The sequence below is a fragment of the Clytia hemisphaerica genome, unplaced genomic scaffold (genome assembly GCF_902728285.1).
Source record: "Clytia hemisphaerica strain Z4C2 unplaced genomic scaffold, Clytia hemisphaerica genome assembly, whole genome shotgun sequence".
NCBI classification, from domain to species: domain Eukaryota; kingdom Metazoa; phylum Cnidaria; class Hydrozoa; order Leptothecata; family Clytiidae; genus Clytia; species Clytia hemisphaerica.
This window is the reverse complement of record NW_027104122.1, coordinates 554,492-578,178: the sequence shown is the minus strand read 5'-3', so window position 1 is coordinate 578,178 and position 23,687 is coordinate 554,492. Positions and strand designations below refer to the sequence as shown.

At 31.7% G+C, this 23,687-nt stretch overlaps 2 long non-coding RNA genes across 2 annotated transcripts; one reads left to right on the top strand and one right to left on the bottom strand.

The window, feature by feature from the left end:
- Window positions 1–360: 360 nt before the first annotated feature.
- LOC136813552 (uncharacterized) lies at window positions 361–20,478 on the top strand. Its single transcript, XR_010847498.1, has 3 exons — window positions 361–693; window positions 7,234–7,394; window positions 18,832–20,478. It is a non-coding gene; the product is annotated as an uncharacterized lncRNA (long non-coding RNA).
- On the bottom strand, window positions 3,739–7,032 carry LOC136813535 (uncharacterized). Its single transcript, XR_010847490.1, has 3 exons — window positions 6,907–7,032; window positions 4,108–4,201; window positions 3,739–3,850 (listed from the first exon to the last, which is right to left on the bottom strand). It is a non-coding gene; the product is annotated as an uncharacterized lncRNA (long non-coding RNA).
- Window positions 20,479–23,687: the final 3,209 nt, after the last annotated feature.

The window sequence follows — 23,687 nt, the reverse complement described above, 5'->3', positions numbered from 1 at the left end:
TCAACCATCCACTCCGAACAAACTACTATTAAACGGTTCGAGATCTATTTCAATTATAACAAGGTACGCAATTCAATGATTCAATTCGTTCACCCTTCTACATATTTACTTGCCATTGTAGACTAGAACAAAATGAATCATATGGCAATTTCAGAACGTTATACTTGACTTACCGTGTGGTATAGAGTCTAGAGAATCATTTACGCATTACGAATCATAGTAATGCTCCATTTTTTTCTGAATCTGTTTTTCGACACTTGATGCAATTTCCTCGTGTTTCTCGTATTGGTTGATCTTCAATTTTCAATAGCTTTGCCATGCTTCAGATATGTATTTTTTACCCGTTTCAGATGGAGAGAAATTGAGCAGCCAATCAAAATCCGTCCTTATTTACGTTCATTTCAACCATCCACTCCGAACAAACTACTATTAATCCGTTCGAGATGGTATAATTCATCCATATCAACGTTGTTGAATCCTTGAAACAATAATATTCACTTGTAGCTATCCACTTCGGTTGTTCGACATCGAATCATTCACGGGGAATCCACGTTGTTAGATCCTTAAAGCAATATTATTCGACATCCAGTCTATGAAAGCTACCATTGCTGCGTCAAAGATATCTTATATAAAACACTAGATGAAGCATCTCCGTCCCTAACGAAGCAAAATCTGATAGAAGATTTATTTCGAGTAATATATTTTACTTTAAAATAAATTACAACCGTTTCTGGCTTTCCACATACCTTTATAAAGCCTTTATAAGGGTATAGCATAAGCTAAAGTCAAACAATTTCAATTGTTTGTAGAGGAAAAAGCTACGGCTCTTTCAATATCATTTGTGACTCGAGGGTTTCTAGTTGTCTTGGATCACATTATCACACACAATATCGCATAGTTTTCTATTTATTCAGCTCATCAATATACTATAATTTCGGTCGCGTTTTAAGGCTATCATTTGACGCAGTCTCTTGTATAATTGAAGACATTCGTGTCAGACATTCAAACTAGCGTACGAACCGTGCCTCCTTGCCAATTCATCCTGAAAAAGTAGGATTTGAGGTTTTTGGCTTTTTAAAAGAACTCTTTGTCTCAAAAAGGGAATTTTGAGCCAATTGGGCTCTTCCAGAAAATGCTCGTGCATGGGCAGTGGAGAATATTGTGTCCGGGGGAGGGGGTAGAATTAGAAGTGTCCGCCTTTTAGAAACTTTTGATCTCGGAGCTCCAATTTTTAAATTAGGTCATCCCAGGGTGTCGAAAATACAAAATTGGGGTCTAAAGTACTTATCTGCAGACCCTAGGCCATAGAAGAACACGATAAAGGTTATTAAAACGCAACAATTTGGTTTTTAACAAATAAAAGAAGTACCAGTGATTTATGATTTCTTTGGCCCACCTAAATTCGTTGAATGGGTCAAGGGAAAACTGGAAACTTAATTAAATAATTTGAATAATAAGGCTAATAAGTGCTTAAAATAAAAATATCTAAAAAGTTTTTTTTCGATTTTGGACGTCTGTGACCCGTTTGATATTCAATGTCCGCTAATTGGAGAGCTAAAATAGGGGTTTTGGCCATTTTGTGCGAAAAAATTTGTCCGCTAATCAGAGGGTCCGCTAATTGAGTGTCCGCCTTTTAGAAACTTTTTTATGAGGATTTGACTAGGAAACGGCCGGGGAAAATGAAATTGTCCGCTAATCAGAGGTGTCCGCCTTTTAGAGTGTCCGTTAATTAGAGGTTTTACTGTATTTGTGTTCTGAATGTTTGTTTAACGGTCACCGCTCACGTAAACATCAGTTATATATGTGTTAAATGCATAACCAGGTAGGTCCATATAAGTATCACTTGTTTTCTGGAAAAGCCCATCGATAGGGTCAAATCAAAAGTTTTTCCAATTACCGCAATTGAAACATTGAAAAATAAAGATTCAGGATGTCTACCACTCTGTTTCGCCTTGTTCCTTCCGGGAATTGTTTCATTCAGACATTAGATAATTGATTATAATAAGGCCTTATATTTAGAACATTTCCGGCTTAACATTCCTGTGTCACTGACCCTTTGGGACCCTCCCATTGGAATACCAACAGGTAAATCTTCCAAAGTTAACCAAGTACTCTAAAACATTGAAAATTTAAAGCACACCGTTTTTTTTAGAACCTTACTAAATTTTCTAGCCCTAAATAAAAGATTCTAAATTCCCATCTATGAACTTATGTATGCCGTTACTTCGTATCTTCGGATTCAAAGATTTTTTTTGATTTCAAATACGTTTGCAAACCCAAACCAAACCAAAAACGATCTGTCAGTAACCATTTTGAGATATCTAGTATGTTAGAATTGCCCCTCAATTGGGACTCCAGTCTACTGGAAAATTTTGCCTAAATTCAGTTCCATGTGGGAAAAATATCCTAAATATCGCCGCCCGCCATAACATTTGGCACAAAAGGGGTGTTCCTTCGAAGTTTTAAAAGCGCAAGTGATTTTCAAGTGCTTTAGTGCCTTACTGGTTAAAGGGACTATTTTCTAGTCACCATATTTCGCAAATTATGTTAATTTGGGAGCTTGCCGGACTTTGTATGAACCTACTGACTGTTTCCCAACCCTATCCAACAAAAAACTTTGATTGGAGTTTTGTTGAACCTTCACTTGGTGTGCTCCACTGTGAATCTCTACTTGGTGGGCGGCAATAGATATACTCTTATTGAAAACTTACGATACAGCGCCCTGTCCCAGGGTTTACGAAAAAAAGAGTTAATAGAAAAGTTAAAAAAAAAATCTAATATATATTTCTCGAAAGATCGAAGTTATGCCAAAGTGGTTGTTTTTCACTTTATTGGATGTCACTGGATCTTTTCTGGGAAAATCCGACTTATATTTCCATTCTTCCAAAAACTAGCCGAATTTTAGATATGATATTCCCATTTTTTTTATGGATTAGAATATTCCCGCGTTCTCAAGTGAGAAAATTTAGTTGGGATGCATAAGAAGCACAATATTTTGCAGTGAGGATCTTTCAGTCAATTCTTTTCCGCGGGAACAAAAATTGGGATAATTTTCCAATGAAGACGTTTTGACCACTTTTTCCAGTTGAGAGGGGGGGGGTCCCACCGGGTCTTTGAGAAAGGGGTGTGATAACTTACGCCAGTTAAGTGGACGCGTACGATATTTCGTTATTGGGAAAATCGACCTCTTACTTTGGAATTTCGGAAATAACACAATTTTTTCGGTATTTCAGAATTCTTATTCGGTATCGGAAATGGATTTATTTTTTATAATTTCGTTAAAATGAGGATTTTTTGCCTAAGTATTTTGGAATTTACACAATTTACACAAAAGCATTAATGACGAAAAATAGTAAAAAAATTCGGTTTTGGAATTGAGAAAATGTTTTTGTGGAATTTCGGAAATACTAGCAAAACACACAAGTCAGAAAAACACACCCAAGTAAACAGAAGACTTTATAGGGATTTAAACTTTATCAAAAAGAGCTACTTTAAAAGCTCTCTTTTGGTTTTAGAATCGACCACGAAAGTCCAAATTAAAAGCACTACTTTTTCAGACCCACATTCTAAAAAAACGTTTTAGCCACCCCGGCCACCCCCTATCAAACAGAAGGCACTTGGAATTTAATAAGCACCATTATTTCAGTTAAAAAATCACTACATTCAGTAAGGGTCGAAAGTTGTCCATGCTATCTTTCTCCAGATAACAGTAAAACACTGATGAATAGAAAGAAGCAATTGGAAATTTTAAAATCAAGTTTTTATTTCTTTGAAAATGATTTCAGCTTGTTCGTGCCATCATTACCAATGCTGATTGGAAGCGACTTGTTGACTTTACTTTAATTTTGCCCTGTAAAGAGAAAATAAAACAAAAAATTTGAAAATTATATCAGGATACATAACAGTATTTAACATTGTTCAAACAAATAGAATTTAAAAAATCCGTACAGTATTCTTTTGAGCCATCCCAGAGATGAAAGTCAAATTTTAGCTCAAAATAAACTTTATTCCCTGAAAGACAATTTTTACCATTAAGGAAAACATTTTCAGTCAAATACATTTGGTGTATCTATCTCAATGTAAAATTTAGAATAATAAAGTTCTTACATTTGATGAAAAGTAATTTCTCATCCAGCAGTGCAACATTTCGGTAATAGGAGTTCTTCATAATTTGCATCATTTCTCATTCGAATGTTCCCGCCTAAAGTTTAAATATGAAAAAGTAACAATATTAAGCTAACAACTAAAGACTAACTTATTATACTACCGCACTGGTTTTGAGGATAAAAAGCAACATTAAAACTTCAAGTCTCCGTCTAAATGTTTTTTTAAGAATATCCAATTTTTGAAGCCTCCGGATGTGAGTTTTAAGCCTAAAAATGTTCTTTCCATCATCTTTTTTTCACCGTTTTTTTGAGGAATTTTGTCTATTTTCTTAAGAAATCGGGTGTTTGCACGACTTTGAAATGTTCTTGATTTGTTCTTGATATTTTTGCCAATGGGGCGTTATGTTCTTTTACAGAGGAAACCTGTATAGCTTTCAGCATTGGTACCAGTGGATACCCCTTAAAACCCACAATAAAAAGTGGTACCCTCTATCTCATTGTTTAGTTGGAGTGTAAGGCTGAAACTTTTTGTGTTGAAAGTACGTTGTCTATGATTGTCTTCCCTAGCAGTGATGTTTTGTAGAAAACAGTTTTCAGTTTTTCACGAGGAAGTGGAAAAGTGCAGTTTTAGCTATTTACCCCTTAAAACCTACAAAATGGTTTTTCTCGAATAACTTTTTACAAAAAAGTTCTTTTGACCTCAAATTTTGAACAGTGATTCACTGAAAAGTTACTAATGTTATGAATATACCATTAGTACCTAAATGATCTCAAAAATATGTGTTAAAATCAAAACACCCCTTAAAACCTACAAAAATAAGGCTAAAACCACAAAGTCCGACCCTTGCTAACGGGATACTCAAGCTGATGGATACAAATTTGGGTGTTGCTTCGTGATTCAATGGTTCAAAGACTTGCTAGAAATTCATTCCCACAACAATATTTTCATTTTTCAGGATTTCATGCCCATAATGCAATTGTGTGTGGTTTTTTCGTCAAAAACGGCTACGAAAGGCCAAAACCTTCATTCGCTTCATTTTTGACCTATGGTTCTAATGTTTTTCTAAATCTCCATCAAATTTGTGACATTTTGGTATGCAACATGACCAGGTTTTGAGAAAGTCGATTTTCAGATTTTATTGATCATCACCATAAAATTGCTTTAAAGTAGAATTTTAAGGGCCTGTCATTTTCGTTGGGGTCTATTCACGAAGATGAAAATGATTTTTTCATACCTACCATAAGTATAGGTTTTATGACCTTAAATTCAATTGTGTAATTTCTAGGTCCAAAAAAGGATTTTTGATATAATTATATGACTGATTTTATTTAGGTTGCGTGCCCTTATCCTTCGGCGGGGTATTATTTCGTAATACCCCGCTTGATTTGTAATACCCCGCTCCCGCCTAAATATTTTTGATCAAAACCATTTTCTCCTAACATAATTTCACGCGAAATGAACGTTCGAATTTCCAAAACATTCGAATATTTTTGGCATTATTCGATCACAAAAAGTAAACAGCATTCGATACAAAAATAGTATAGCTGTCTGGTCAAAGGAGGAAAAGTACAAGAAAAAAGTACAAAGAAGAATTTGTTGAATTTGTCAAGCTGTTGGATGATGTTGTTCTTTTATTATGGCAAAATTCTAAAAACAAAAACGCGAACATTTAGATAAATGCTTTTCAGAAATGGGCGGAGAGTTTCGTGGACTTGAGGAGATAGAATGGGAGAGCATATCCGAATACGAACCATATAGCTAATTTGAACACTTCATTTGTGACTATTTTGTGTGGAGATACGAAAGAAAGAATAATGGCACTGATTATGAACTTGGATACTTGCTGATAATAATAATACAGGCGTCTTTGCAAAGGAGCCGAAAATACAATTTTTATGAAGAATCCTCGTTCCAATAATATTGTTGTATAATGGATTATTTTTGATTATTGGTTTTGTTGTTTGACATTATATTTAATATGAAATTTCTGCAACAATTTGAAAGTGATATGGAATAATTTGTGTTTTGGAGCAGCAATACATCATCTTTCTATAGTAAAACGTCATAAATTTTCTGTCTCACTTCTGGAATCCCCATTTCGGATAAGCTCTTTAAAAAATAATGAAATCAGTCATATAATTAACCAGGAATGATATGACATTTCGTGAAATTAGGATTAATACCCCTCGTATCATTTTGAAATAGTTTGAAATAGCCCTCACTTCGTTCGAGCTATTTCAAACTATTTCAAAATGAAACTCGGGGTATTAATCCCTAATTTCCCTCAATGTCATATCATTACTATTACAAATTTTGAATAACTTCGAATTTTAAGATACTTTAGCATCTTTAAAATCCTTAAAATTTGGTATTTTATGAAAGAACATTTATAAGAGGTTGTAAAAAAGTGAAACATACCATATAAAATTAAATCTGGTAGTTATGAAAGCCAAAAATGCAACATTGTGGGTTTTAAGGGGTATGTGTTTTTAAGGGGTATCCACTGGTATAAGCCCATTTTAACCGAATCTTAGGCCTCAAGATTTCTCAAGACAGGCAGAGAATATCCATAAAACAACCTACAGTAAATCACGACAAAATATAAAATTCTGACACCCCTCTTGACAACTTGCCATCCCTTGCCATCCCAAAATTAAAATTTTTTCTCCTAAAGACGAGTGAAACTTTGCACAAGGGAGGACGAATATGTTTCCTTGATAGCCAATTCTCTTGAATACCTAAAGCCCTTGCTTTCACAGTCAGCGGAACAGGAAGTTGAACTCGGTAGAAATAACTTACTGTTTGATTCTTTTTTGCTTCCTTCTGCATCCCTTTTCTTTGATTTAGATTTTGGATTTGAGTACATAAAAATGTACGCTTTTATCCCCACGTATTACACTCAAGTCAACAAAAAAACTAAGTTTAGAAATTTGCAATGTTTTTCTCTAATTTCCGAAGCGGGCCTTGCGCTTTTGTAATTATTACCTTATTTGGGAATGTTTTGATTGTTGTCTAGACGTCTTATTTTAACAGCCAATCATTTACGTGCATTTCGTCCAATCACAATAGAGTAATAAAAAAATCAAATTCCGCGCTTGCAATTCAAATTTCCTTTATTCCATTCAGGACGATTCGACCTAACGCACACGGTATCAAATAAAAAAGAAAGAAATTATGACAGAAGGCTTTTGCGATTCAAGAAAGAAAGAGAGATGTGGTGTTGGAGAAAACAAGCAAACATTCAAGTCAATATATCAAAGCTGCAGTAAGAAGTCTGGTTCTGTGAGGTATCCCTTTTGTTTGTACATTTACGTTTTCTAAAGTCTGGTCAAATCTCTTGCTCAAAACATGAGAAAATTCACTTTTTCTGTCATAGTATAGGAGACACGAAATTTTTGGCTCTATGATTTCTTCTGGTTAAAAGTCTGGTTAAATCACCTTCTCAAAATATAATAAAATTCACTTTTTTTGTCTTGAGGATTAGGAGACACAAAATTTTTGGTTCTATGATTTCTTCTGGTTAAAAGTCTGGTTAAATCTCCTTCTCAAAATATGATAAAATTCACTTTTTTTGTCATTGAGGATTAGGAGACACAAACTTTTTGGTTCTATAATTTCTTCTGGTTAAAAGTCTGGTTAAATCTCCTTCTCAAAATATGATAAAATTCACTTTTTTTGTCATTGAGGATTAGGAGACACGAAATTTTTGGTTCTATGATTTCTTCTGGTTAAAAGTCTGGTTAAATCTCCTTCTCAAAATATGATAAAATTCACTTTTTTTGTCATTGAGGATTAGGAGACACAAAATTTTTGGTTCTATGATTTCTTCTGGTTAAAAGTCTGGTTAAATCTCCTTCTCAAAATATGATAAAATTCACTTTTTTTGTCATTGAGGATTAGGAGACACAAAATTTTTGGTTCTATAATTTCTTCTGGTTAAAAGTCTGGTTAAATCTCCTTCTCAAAATATGATAAAATTCACTTTTTTTGTCATTGAGGATTAGGAGACACAAAATTTTTGGTTCTATAATTTCTTCTGGTTAAAAGTCTGGTTAAATCTCCTTCTCAAAATATGATAAATTCACTTTTTTTGTCATTGAGGATTAGGAGACACAAAATTTTTGGTTCTATGATTTCTTCTGGTTAAAAGTCTGGTTAAATCTCCTTCTCAAAATATGATAAAATTCATTTTTTTTGTCATTGAGGAGACACAAAATTTCTGGATCTCTGATTTCTTTCCTGACTTGAAATCTCATTTTATTATATTAAGAATTTCTTAGGGGAAAGTTTAGAGGGAGTCGCTGGAATGAATAACTTTATAGCAAAAAGTTTTCAAGCTGGTTTTTTACTTCTGTCTGAAAGTCTGACTGATTCTCCTGCTCAAAATATAATAATTTTCACTTTTGTTGTCATTTAAGAGATAGGAGACACAAAATTTCTAGTTCTCTGTTTTCTAATCTAATTTGAAGTATTTATATTTCAGAATTATATCAAGAATTTCGAAGGAGCAAGTTCTAGTAATCAATGACATTATATAGTACAAATTCCTTAGCTAGCTTTTTAATCTTCTTTTTGTTTTGTTTACTTCTGTCTGGTCAGCTCTCCTTCTCAAAATATGACAAGATTCATTTTTCATGTCATCGAGGATTAGGAGACACAAAAGTTCTGGCTATCTTCGTTTCGAGCTTAAAACTCCTACTTAATCTTCAAGAGTAAGGCCTAAAAGCCTGGGGATGTATATTATGTAGAATAGGGCTATTTGTTTTCTTCTTTGATTAGAATTAGAATCTAATTTTCTAAAGGAAAAGTCTATAACTTTAAAAACAAGTTTCTAATCTGTACTCTCCCTTCTGGTTGAAAGTCAGATCTTCTTCTCAGAAAATGATAAAATAATTCATAAGATTGATAAAATAATTAATAAAATTGATAATTTTTCATTTGTTAACTTTTTATAAATGAAAGTTCTCTTTTTTCTTGCAGTTAAAAAAAAAAGGATTCATTTCTAATTAACACTTTTATCACATTTAATATAATTGATGTCAAAATTATATTTTTGAGTGGTGTATTGGCAAGAATCAAAAATGGATTTAATTATAATTAACACTTTATCAGAGTTGGCAAAATTTGTTTCAAAACTATTTTTTGAGGGTTATATTGGCATAAAATGAATTTTAACTTAAAATGCATTGAATCAAACACTTGGCAAATTTTATCTAAATTAGCTCATCATGTACACAAAAGTTAATCTCTTATTTCTCATTTCAAGACCAGTAGCATATTGTAATACTTAACTGTATAGTTGAACATGTTAACTGTTATGCTAATTTTAATGATCATTAAAATCTAGTTTTAAACTAAACTCTCTTTAAAATATATTTTTCGTTTCGAGCAAAATTAATTGAGATTTTCATTTATAGTTCGACTTTTCAGTTGTTAACCTGTTATGAATGAAAGTTCTCTTTTACCTTGAAGTTTTTCTTTTAAAAATATATATCATATTTCAAAATGCATTGGATCAAGCACTGGGCAAAGTTTATGTGATTCAGCTCATCATGTACACAAAAAATAATCTCTTATTTCTCATTTCTAGACCAGTAGCATATTGTAATACGTAACTAAACTAAACTCTCTTTACAATATGTTTTTCATTTCGAGCAAAATTAATTGAGATTTTCATTTATAGTTCGACTTTTCAGTTGTTAACCTGTTATGAATGAAAGTTCTCTTTTACCTTGAAGTTTTTCTTTTAAAAATATATATCATATTTCAAAATGCATTGGATCAAGCACTGGGCAAAGTTTATGTGATTCAGCTCATCATGTACACAAAAAATAATCTCTTATTTCTCATTTCTAGACCAGTAGCATATTGTAATACGTAACTAAACTAAACTCTCTTTACAATATATTTTTCATTTCGAGCAAAATTAATTGAGATTTTCATTTATAGTTCGACTTTTCAGTTGTTAACCTGTTATGAATGAAAGTTCTCTTTTACCTTGAAGTTTTTCTTTTAAAAATATATATCATATTTCAAAATGCATTGGATCAAGCACTGGGCAAAGTTTATGTGATTCAGCTCATCATGTACACAAAAAATAATCTCTTATTTCTCATTTCTAGACCAATAGCATATTGTAATACATAACTAAACTAAACTCTCTTTACAATATGTTTTTCATTTCGAGCAAAATTAATTGAGATTTTCATTTATAGTTCGACTTTTCAGTTGTTAACCTGTTATGAATGAAAGTTCTCTTTTACCTTCAAGTTTTTCTTTTAAAAATAGATATCATATTTCAAAATGCATTGGATCAAGCACTGGGCAAAGTTTATGTGATTCAGCTCATCATGTACACAAAAAATAATCTCTTATTTCTCATTTCTAGACCAGTAGCATATTGTAATACGTAACTAAACTAAACTCTCTTTACAATATATTTTTCATTTCGAGCAAAATTAATTGAGATTTTCATTTATAGTTCGACTTTTCAGTTGTTAACCTGTTATGAATGAAAGTTCTCTTTTACCTTGAAGTTTTTCTTTTAAAAATAGATATTATATTTCAAAATGCATTGAATCAAGCACTGGGCAAAGTTTATGTGATTCAGCTCGTCATGTACACAAAAAATAATCTCTTATTTCTCATTTCTAGACCAGTAGCATATTGTAATACGTAACTAAACTAAACTCTCTTTACAATATATTTTTCATTTCGAGCAAAATTAATTGAGATTTTCATTTATAGTTCGACTTTTCAGTTGTTAACCTGTTATGAATGAAAGTTCTCTTTTACCTTGAAGTTTTTCTTTTAAAAATAGATATTATATTTCAAAATGCATTGGATCAAGCACTGGGCAAAGTTTATGTGATTCAGCTCATCATGTACACAAATAATAATCTCTTATTTCTCATTTCTAGACCAGTAGCATATTGTAATACGTAACTAAACTAAACTCTCTTTACAATATATTTTTCATTTCGAGCAAAATTAATTGAGATTTTCATTTATAGTTCGACTTTTCAGTTGTTAACCTGTTATGAATGAAAGTTCTCTTTTACCTTGAAGTTTTTCTTTTAAAAATAGATATCATATTTCAAAATGCATTGGATTAAGCACTGGGCAAAGTTTATGTGATTCAGCTCATAATATACACAAAAAATAATCTCTTATTTCTCATTTCTAGACCAGTAGCATATTGTGATACGTAACTAAACTAAACTCTCTTTACAATATATTTTTCATTTCGAGCAAAATTAATTGAGATTTTCATTTATAGTTCGACTTTTCAGTTGTGTAACCTGTTATGAATGAAAGTTCTCTTTTACCTTGAAGTTTTTCTTTTAAAAATATGTATCATATTTCAAAATCTATTGGATCAAGCACTGGGCAAAGTTTATGTGATTCAGCTCATCATGTACACAAAAAATAATCTCTTATTTCTCATTTCTAGACCAGTAGCATATTGTAATACGTAACTAAACTAAACTCTCTTTACAATATATTTTTCATTTCGAGCAAAATTAATTGAGATTTTCATTTATAGTTCGACTTTTCAGTTGTGTAACCTGTTATGAATGAAAGTTCTCTTTTACCTTGAAGTTTTTCTTTTAAAATAGATATTATATTTCAAAATGCATTGGATCAAGCACTGGGCAAAGTTTATGTGATTCAGCTCATCATGTACACAAAAAATAATCTCTTATTTCTCATTTCTAGACCAGTAGCATAGTGTAATACGTAACTAAACTAAACTCTCTTTACAATATATTTTTCATTTCGAGCAAAATTAATTGAGATTTTCATTTATAGTTCGACTTTTCAGTTGTTAACCTGTTATGAATGAAAGTTCTCTTTTACCTTGAAGTTTTTCTTTTAAAAATATATATTATATTTCAAAATGCATTGGATCAAGCACTGGGCAAAGTTTATGTGATTCAGCTCATCATGTACACAAAAAATAATCTCTTATTTCTCATTTCTAGACCAGTAGCATATTGTAATACGTAACTAAACTAAACTCTCTTTACAATATATTTTTCATTTCGAGCAAAATTAATTGAGATTTTCATTTATAGTTCGACTTTTCAGTTGTTAACCTGTTATGAATGAAAGTTCTCTTTTACCTTGAAGTTTTTCTTTTAAAAATATATATCATATTTCAAAATGCATTGGATCAAGCACTGGGCAAAGTTTATGTGATTCAGCTCATCATGTACACAAAAAATAATCTCTTATTTCTCATTTCTAGACCAGTAGCATATTGTAATACGTAACTAAACTAAACTCTCTTTACAATATATTTTTCATTTCGAGCAAAATTAATTGAGATTTTCATTTATAGTTCGACTTTTCAGTTGTTAACCTGTTATGAATGAAAGTTCTCTTTTACCTTGAAGTTTTTCTTTTAAAAATAGATATCATATTTCAAAATGCATTGGATCAAGCACTGGGCAAAGTTTATGTGATTCAGCTCATCATGTACACAAAAAATAATCTCTTATTTCTCATTTCTAGACCAGTAGCATATTGTAATACGTAACTAAACTAAACTCTCTTTACAATATATTTTTCATTTCGAGCAAAATTAATTGAGATTTTCATTTATAGTTCGACTTTTCAGTTGTGTAACCTGTTATGAATGAAAGTTCTCTTTTACCTTGAAGTTTTTCTTTTAAAAATATGTATCATATTTCAAAATGCATTGGATCAAGCACTGGGCAAAGTTTATGTGATTCAGCTCATCATGTACACAAAAAATAATCTCTTATTTCTCATTTCTAGACCAGTAGCATATTGTAATACGTAACTAAACTAAACTCTCTTTACAATATATTTTTCATTTCGAGCAAAATTAATTGAGATTTTCATTTATAGTTCGACTTTTCAGTTGTGTAACCTGTTATGAATGAAAGTTCTCTTTTACCTTGAAGTTTTTCTTTTAAAAATAGATATCATATTTCAAAATGCATTGGATCAAGCACTGGGCAAAGTTTATGTGATTCAGCTCATCATGTACACAAAAAATAATCTCTTATTTCTCATTTCTAGACCAGTAGCATATTGTAATACGTAACTAAACTAAACTCTCTTTACAATATATTTTTCTTTTCGAGCAAAATTAATTGAGATTTTCATTTATAGTTCGACTTTTCAGTTGTTAACCTGTTATGAATGAAAGTTCTCTTTTACCTTGAAGTTTTTCTTTTAAAAATATATATCATATTTCAAAATGCATTGGATCAAGCACTGGGAAAAGTTTATGTGATTCAGCTCATAATGTACACAAAAAATAATCTCTTATTTCTCATTTCTAGACCAGTAGCATATTGTGATACGTAACTAAACTAAACTCTCTTTACAATATATTTTTCATTTCGAGCAAAATTAATTGAGATTTTCATTTATAGTTCGACTTTTCAGTTGTGTAACCTGTTATGAATGAAAGTTCTCTTTTACCTTGAAGTTTTTCTTTTAAAAATATATATCATATTTCAAAATGCATTGGATCAAGCACTGGGCAAAGTTTATGTGATTCAGCTCATCATGTACACAAAAAATAATCTCTTATTTCTCATTTCTAGACCAGTAGCATAGTGTAATACGTAACTAAACTAAACTCTCTTTACAATATATTTTTCATTTCGAGCAAAATTAATTGAGATTTTCATTTATAGTTCGACTTTTCAGTTGTTAACCTGTTATGAATGAAAGTTCTCTTTTACCTTGAAGTTTTTCTTTTAAAAAATATATCATATTTCAAAATGCATTGGATCAAGCACTGGGCAAAGTTTATGTGATTCAGCTCATCATGTACACAAAAAATAATCTCTTATTTCTCATTTCTAGACCAGTAGCATATTGTAATACGTAACTAAACTCTCTTTGCAATATGTTTTTCATTTCGAGCAAAATTAATTGAGATTTTCATTTATAGTTCGACTTTTCAGTTGTTAACCTGTTATGAATGAAAGTTCTCTTTTACCTTGAAGTTTTTCTTTTAAAAATATATATCATATTTCAAAATGCATTGGATCAAGCACTGGGCAAAGTTTATGTGATTCAGCTCATCATGTACACAAAAAATAATCTCTTATTTCTCATTTCTAGACCAGTAGCATATTGTAATACGTAACTAAACTAAACTCTCTTTACAATATATTTTTCATTTCGAGCAAAATTAATTGAGATTTTCATTTATAGTTCGACTTTTCAGTTGTTAACCTGTTATGAATGAAAGTTCTCTTTTACCTTGAAGTTTTTCTTTTAAAAATATATATCATATTTCAAAATGCATTGGATCAAGCACTGGGCAAAGTTTATGTGATTCAGCTCATCATGTACACAAAAAATAATCTCTTATTTCTCATTTCTAGACCAGTAGCATATTGTAATACGTAACTAAACTAAACTCTCTTTACAATATATTTTTCATTTCGAGCAAAATTAATTGAGATTTTCATTTATAGTTCGACTTTTCAGTTGTGTAACCTGTTATGAATGAAAGTTCTCTTTTACCTTGAAGTTTTTCTTTTAAAAATAGATATCATATTTCAAAATGCATTGGATCAAGCACTGGGAAAAGTTTATGTGATTCAGCTCATAATGTACACAAAAAATAATCTCTTATTTCTCATTTCTAGACCAGTAGCATATTGTGATACGTAACTAAACTAAACTCTCTTTACAATATATTTTTCATTTCGAGCAAAATTAATTGAGATTTTCATTTATAGTTCGACTTTTCAGTTGTGTAACCTGTTATGAATGAAAGTTCTCTTTTACCTTGAAGTTTTTCTTTTAAAAATATATATTATATTTCAAAATGCATTGGATCAAGCACTGGGCAAAGTTTATGTGATTCAGCTCATCATGTACACAAAAAATAATCTCTTATTTCTCATTTCTAGACCAGTAGCATATTGTAATACGTAACTAAACTAAACTCTCTTTACAATATATTTTTCATTTCGAGCAAAATTAATTGAGATTTTCATTTATAGTTCGACTTTTCAGTTGTTAACCTGTTATGAATGAAAGTTCTCTTTTACCTTGAAGTTTTTCTTTTAAAAATAGATATTATATTTCAAAATGCATTGGATCAAGCACTGGGCAAAGTTTATGTGATTCAGCTCATCATGTACACAAAAAATAATCTCTTATTTCTCATTTCTAGACCAGTAGCATATTGTAATACGTAACTAAACTAAACTCTCTTTACAATATATTTTTCATTTCGAGCAAAATTAATTGAGATTTTCATTTATAGTTCGACTTTTCAGTTGTTAACCTGTTATGAATGAAAGTTCTCTTTTACCTTGAAGTTTTTCTTTTAAAAAAAGATATATTATATTTCAAAATGCATTGGATCAAGCACTGGGCAAAGTTTATGTGATTCAGCTCATCATGTACACAAAAAATAATCTCTTATTTCTCATTTCTAGACCAGTAGCATATTGTAATACGTAACTAAACTAAACTCTCTTTACAATATATTTTTCATTTCGAGCAAAATTAATTGAGATTTTCATTTATAGTTCGACTTTTCAGTTGTTAACCTGTTATGAATGAAAGTTCTCTTTTACCTTGAAGTTTTTCTTTTAAAAATAGATATTATATTTCAAAATGCATTGGATCAAGCACTGGGCAAAGTTTATGTGATTCAGCTCATAATGTACACAAAAATAATCTCTTATTTCTCATTTCTAGACCAGTAGCATATTGTAATACGTAACTAAACTAAACTCTCTTTACAATATATTTTTCATTTCGAGCAAAATTAATTGAGATTTTCATTTATAGTTCGACTTTTCAGTTGTTAACCTGTTATGAATGAAAGTTCTCTTTTACCTTGAAGTTTTTCTTTTAAAAATAGATATTATATTTCAAAATGCATTGGATCAAGCACTGGGCAAAGTTTATGTGATTCAGCTCATCATGTACACAAAAATAATCTCTTATTTCTCATTTCTAGACCAGTAGCATATTGTAATACGTAACTAAACTAAACTCTCTTTACAATATATTTTTCATTTCGAGCAAAATTAATTGAGATTTTCATTTATAGTTCGACTTTTCAGTTGTTAACCTGTTATGAATGAAAGTTCTCTTTTACCTTGAAGTTTTTCTTTTAAAAATAGATATTATATTTCAAAATGCATTGGATCAAGCACTGGGCAAAGTTTATGTGATTCAGCTCATCATGTACACAAAAAATAATCTCTTATTTCTCATTTCTAGACCAGTAGCATATTGTAATACGTAACTAAACTAAACTCTCTTTACAATATATTTTTCATTTCGAGCAAAATTAATTGAGATTTTCATTTATAGTTCGACTTTTCAGTTGTTAACCTGTTATGAATGAAAGTTCTCTTTTACCTTGAAGTTTTTCTTTTAAAAATAGATATTATATTTCAAAATGCATTGGATCAAGCACTGGGCAAAGTTTATGTGATTCAGCTCATCATGTACACAAAAAATAATCTCTTATTTCTCATTTCTAGACCAGTAGCATATTGTAATACGTAACTAAACTAAACTCTCTTTACAATATATTTTTCATTTCGAGCAAAATTAATTGAGATTTTCATTTATAGTTCGACTTTTCAGTTGTTAACCTGTTATGAATGAAAGTTCTCTTTTACCTTGAAGTTTTTCTTTTAAAATAGATATTATATTTCAAAATGCATTGGATCAAGCACTGGGCAAAGTTTATGTGATTCAGCTCATCATGTACACAAAAAATAATCTCTTATTTCTCATTTCTAGACCAGTAGCATATTGTAATACGTAACTAAACTAAACTCTCTTTACAATATATTTTTCATTTCGAGCAAAATTAATTGAGATTTTCATTTATAGTTCGACTTTTCAGTTGTTAACCTGTTATGAATGAAAGTTCTCTTTTACCTTGAAGTTTTTCTTTTAAAAATAGATATTATATTTCAAAATGCATTGGATCAAGCACTGGGCAAAGTTTATGTGATTCAGCTCATCATGTACACAAAAAATAATCTCTTATTTCTCATTTCTAGACCAAAAGCATATTGTAATACATAACTAAACTAAACTCTCTTTACAATATGTTTTTCATTTCGAGCAAAATTAATTGAGATTTTCATTTATAGTTCGACTTTTCAGTTGTTAACCTGTTATGAATGAAAGTTCTCTTTTACCTTGAAGTTTTTCTTTTAAAAATATATATCATATTTCAAAATGCATTGGATCAAGCACTGGGCAAAGTTTATGTGATTCAGCTCATCATGTACACAAAAAATAATCTCTTATTTCTCATTTCTAGACCAGTAGCATATTGTAATACGTAACTAAACTAAACTCTCTTTACAATATATTTTTAATTTCGAGCAAAATAATTGAGATTTTCATTTATAGTTCGACTTTTCAGTTGTTAACCTGTTATGAATGAAAGTTCTCTTTTACCTTGAAGTTTTTCTTTTAAAAATAGATATCATATTTCAAAATGCATTGGATCAAGCACTGGGCAAAGTTTATGTGATTCAGCTCATCATGTACACAAAAAATAATCTCTTATTTCTCATTTCTAGACCAGTAGCATATTGTAATACGTAACTAAACTAAACTCTCTTTACAATATATTTTTCATTTCGAGCAAAATTAATTGAGATTTTCATTTATAGTTCGACTTTTCAGTTGTTAACCTGTTATGAATTAAAGTTCTCTTTTACCTTGAATTTTTTCTTTTAAAAATAGATATTATATTTCAAAATGCATTGGATCAAGCACTGGGCAAAGTTTATGTGATTCAGCTCATCATGTACACAAAAAATAATCTCTTATTTCTCATTTCTAGACCATTAGCATATTGTAATACGTAACTAAACTAAACTCTCTTTACAATATATTTTTCATTTCGAGCAAAATTAATTGAGATTTTCATTTATAGTTCGACTTTTCAGTTGTTAACTTGTTATGAATTAAAGTTCTCTTTTACCTTGAATTTTTTATTTTAAAAATAGATATTATATTTCAAAATGCATTGGATCAAGCACTGGGCAAAGTTTATGTGATTCAGCTCATCATGTACACAAAAAATAATCTCTTATTTCTCATTTCTAGACCATTAGCATATTGTAATACGTAACTAAACTAAACTCTCTTTACAATATATTTTTCATTTCGAGCAAAATTAATTGAGATTTTCATTTATAGTTCGACTTTTCAGTTGTTAACCTGTTATGAATTAAAGTTCTCTTTTACCTTGAAGTTTTTATTTTAAAAATGGATATTATATTTCAAAATGCATTTAATCAAGCACTGGGCAAAATTTATGTGATTCAGCTCATAATGTACACAAAAAATAATCTCTTATTTCTCATTTCTAGACCAGTAGCATATTGTGATACGTAACCAAACTAAACTCTCTTTACAATATATTTTTCATTTCGAGCAAAATTAATTGAGATTTTCATTTATAGTTCGACTTTTCAGTTGTTAACCTGTTATGAATGAAAGTTCTCTTTTACCTTGAAGTTTTTCTTTTAAAAATAGATATTATATTTCAAAATGCATTGGATCAAGCACTGGGCAAAGTTTATGTGATTCAGCTCATCATGTACACAAAAAATAATCTCTTATTTCTCATTTCTAGACCATTAGCATATTGAGATACGTAACTAACTAAACTCTCTTTACAATATATTTTTCATTTCGAGCAAAATTAATTGAGATTTTCATTTATAGTTCATCGTAAAGGTTGCTGAAGCATCAAAGGAAGAGTTTCCTAAGGCAAACAATGTGGTTCAAAAGGATGTTTACGTCGACGATTGTCTTACTGGTGCATCTGATCACAAAGAGCTCACAAACTTGCTGGCGAGATAGAATTGTCACTCAATCGTGGTGGATATGAATTGAAAGGCGTGGCATTTTTTGGAGAAGACCCCCCCCCCCACCACTGCTTACCGAAGATGGGACGATCATCCACAGCCGGTTTGTAGCTAATCAGATTTCGTTCAACATCGGAGAGATGAACTTTGCTAAGAAGATACGTGTTAAAAAACCTTTAAAGTCGTCCCAGAGAGACTTACAAGGAGACACTTTACATCAAAGGTCGTCGAAGTATTTGATCGTACTGGAAAACTCACACCACTCATTGCTAGAATCAAAATTGATCTCCAGAAATTCGTTCATTTGAAGCTGGATTGGGATAACAAGATTCCTGGCAATATTCGAGAAATTTCGGAGAACAACTTCGAAACAATCCAAGAAATTGGTGACCTTCATTGATTAAATGATAGATCGTTTGTCCTTCATTGGCTCAACAACGATGAAAAACCCCTTAAGACTTTGTTCAGAAATCGAGTAAACAAAATCAACAGACTCACTTTAAAGGATCAATGGTTCTATGCGAACACAAGTGACATGATTGGTGATCTGGGGACGAGCAGAGGGGTAACCATCTAAGATCCATGAATGGATGACTTAAGACGTCGGAGAAGAATTTTTAAACAAGACAGACAAGGACCTTCGACTCAGCCAAAAGAGCATTGTAGAAGTTAAAAAAGAAAGACAATCAAGTAAATCACATTTAATTGTTAGTAGCTGTCTAAGAAAGATATCAATATTCCAATTACGTATTCGACCCCGATCACAGAGATTTCATCTCAGTCATTCGTTTGGGTTTCCTAGGTTACGTAATCCGATATATCAACATCTTAAGATCGAAGCAACGAGCTCCTTCGGCCAATCTTACAGAGCCTTCCTTACACATCTGGAAATCAAACAGGTAGAGACGTACTTCTTCAAGAAAGCCACTGCTGAAATCATTCAATCCATTCCACCCAAAAAATACGAACCAATCGGTGTAAACAAAGATGGTATCTTGTACCATCAAACCAGGTCACAACCATCGGTAAATTCACTGAAGCAATGCTGGATTTATCTACAACATCATTCTGTGTTCAACTCGTGGATCGTTATTAACCTATCGCCTTCAGGATCATATCAGATGTTCATTGGAACAGGCGTGTCTCGAAACATTCAGGAGTGGAAACCACTTTACGTGAAGTCAACAAAAGGCTTATATCAATGACGGAAGAAATACTGTCAAAATCATCTTGAGGAGATGTCAAAGATGCAAGTCCCTTGAAAAAATCAATTCAAGTTTCAATGGATCAATGGATCCAATACCTCAATCAAGAATCAATTGAAGTGAAGCTTCAAAACGATTGCGTAAAGTAATTTTGTGAAACCTCTGTTCGAGATTTGGTTCTCATTCATTCAGTAAATGATTGCGATCTAATGAAGGACATTGTATGAAATGTCCCAAACTGTTGATACTGGTTTTACCTGACTGGAGAAAATTTTGTTGGTCTTGGCTGGGAGTGTAATGCGAGCTTGGTGGCTCTGATGTATTTTTAGTAAATTTCAGTAAAACCAAAACATCTCAGTCCCTAACCTCAGTATCTCTTTTCACAATCTTCTGTTTCCATGGTTTCAATAACTTTTCAATGCTTTGCGTTTTATTAGCTTCTGTTTTCATTTACTTTTTTTACGCATTTCATTTTATTTTCAATACGTGTGTTGTCATTATTTTTCTATTGTTTCATTATGTAATCTTTTGTTCATTTTTTGTCAGTTTTTTTTTATCAAAATCGAGACACTTTTTCAAGGAGCTCACTTGTTCCTTACTAAGAGTTAATGTGAGGTTCAAAGTAAGAAAACTTTTACAAATTGTGTCAAAGTCATGGAATTCAATTTTTGATTATTTTTTGTCATTTTTGCTTCTCACTCGATTTTTTCGTGTTTTTACACCAGCCAATTGGGCACAGGCATCATGATTAGTTTATGAAAATTTTGAAATTTACATTTTTTTTACATTTTTACGGAGGAATTTCTAGCCAATTTTTCCTACAGTACCGTAGGTCGGGGAAACCTTGGAACAAAATCTTTCACAAGTTATTACTTCGCGAGGATTTAACATTTTCCCGTACTCTTGTCTCCTGATTAAACGGGGAGCGGGGTCCGAACAAGCACGGGGTAGAAAAATTTTCTAAATTCTAATAAGCGGGTGGGGGCTGGAATAAGAAGGGGGTAATTTGAAGACAGAATTTTTTTTAACTGATATCAATTTCAACAACAAAAAAGAAACTTTAGCAAATGAACACTTTTCTTCGCGAGTATAAACTTTCGCGAATTGCCCTCTCAAGAATTTTCAAAGACATTTACTTTCGCGAAACAGGCTAAAATTCGCGAAAATCGCGAAAGTTTCTGCTCGCGAAAGTTTGTACGCCTAAGGTACTTTTTTCTTTCCCAGCTTAGAAATAAAGTAAACTACAATATTTTACCATCTTCCTAATGAAAAGAGGAGGTATTCCATGTTATGTTAAACTTTATTTCGTTAAAAAATATTCATTCCTCAATCTTTAACAGTCGAGTACTGAGCGATCTTTTCAAGTTATCTCTATACAAAAAAGAAAAGCAAAAAGACTTATCGAATGAGAATATCATAATGTTCCACCGCCTAGTAACTTGTGTTGTGAATCCATCAGAGCAATTAAAATAGTAGAAATCGTCAAATCCCACGACATCTAAAAACTCGAGAACACGCAAGTGAATTACCTGCATCATTCATTGATTTTGCAACGGTATAAATTGAGACTTGAAAATGTTATTATCACTTAGTATTTTGATGGCTGCAGAAGAGATGCTTCGAATATTTAATTGACATAATTAGCGAGGTTAGATATGATTTCGTCAAAGGGTCTTAAATGCGAATGATAAAGTGCGCGGGATGAGATAAAAGCTAAATTTGACGAAGGCGTAGAAATCTTAAACGCAACCAAATTTGGCGCGAAATTATCTATACGAGTTTACGAAATTACTTTAGGCGTACAAACTTTCGTGAGCAAACTTTCGCGAGGTCGAAAAATCGCGAAATTTGCGACATTTACTGTCGCGAATTTGAGGAAAAAATGTTTTTTGTGATCATAAAACTTACGCGAGTCTTTGGATAAAAATGACAATTGTCGAATAAAAATTGCCTTTAAAGTGAAAAATATTTTCTAAAAATGCTAAAAACGCTTGCTCTTCGACATTGCTCAAAAAGGCATTCGCGAGCATAAACTTTCGCGAATAGCCCTGTTAAGAATTTTCAAAGACATTTGCTTTCGTGAACAAGACCAAAACTCGCGAAATTGGCGAAAGTTTCAGCTCGCGAAAGTTTGTACGCCCAAAGTATTTGTTTGACTGGACAAAATCTGATAACCGTAATCGTAGATTATAAGTTATATCTTTGTAGCATCATAACTTAGCCGTCCGCAGTAGTATGTATGTAATACTTTGCTACCTTTTCGAATGTTGGAGGGAAGCCCTCCGATTGTGATCTTGACGTTCTTTCTAAAGTTAAACTCTACGCATTAGGGTCCCAAAACTTGAAAGACTTCTTTTTTATGAAACTCAATCACTTTTCGGGTGGTAGATATACCTTTCTTTTGCGAAAACATTCTACTCACAAAAATCGGAGTTTAGCTTTTCTATTCTTACATAAATTGTTCTGATTTATTCCAAAGCCAAACAGCCGACCCGCTTATTGCGGGTCACCCTTACTGCGTACCTATCGCCACAGACCCCCTTGACCCCTCCTCGCTGCTGGAAGGTTTATCTAAATTTCGCCTTATTTGCCATTTGGGGAAAATACCCTAAATTTTTTAGCCCAACTGGTGTTGACATCTCAATTGAAAATTCAATAGAATAAAATGCACTTCAAAACCATTCCGACCTTTTAGACTTCGATAGATATCTTCATCCCAATAAGGGAAGAAGTTCCACCGTTAGTGTGAGACAGTGGTGCTCAAGGGAATGGGGAAACTTTCAGTTCACATTAGGGAAAAACAAAGATAGCAATCCAGAAAAATCGCACACACACGTTTTTTCTTATAATTAGGGGTAAAGTTTTACCTAGGCTACTTGGCTGTTCTTAATTTTTGAAATTTTCAGGTTTAAATGTTTTTAAAGTGTTCTATTGGTAAAATGACTTGCTTGTAATTCTTTTTTCAATCCTTTATGAATAACAGTTTGACGGGAAAAAATATAATAGCTGTGTATAACGATGTTTATTAATCTTCTTCTTGATTCGGTCTTTGTCATCTAATTGGTTCTTTTTCAATCTTTAAAATCCCACTAAGGGTCGTAAAATCACAAAAATCTAATTCTAGATCCTTTATTTCAGGGTCTTTCATTCCCTCTAAGGGTCAGTTTTAGTCCCTCCAAAGGTCAGTTTTAGTCCCTCCAAAGGTCAGTTTTAGTCCCTCCAAGGGTCAGTTTTTAGTCCCTCCAAGGTCAGTTTTAGTCACTGCAAAGGTCAGTTTTAGTCCCTCCAAGGTCAGTTTTAGTCCCATAAGGTCAGTTTTAGTCCCTCCAAGGGTCAGTTTTAGTCCCTGCAAAGGTCAGTCTTAGTTCCTCCAAGGTCAGTTTTATTCCCTCCAAAGGTCAGTTTTAGTCCCTCCAAGGTCAGTTTTAGTCCCTCCAAAGGTCAGTTTTAGTCCCTCCAAAGGTCAGTTTTAGTCCCTCCAAGGGTCAGTTTTAGTCCCTCCAAAGGT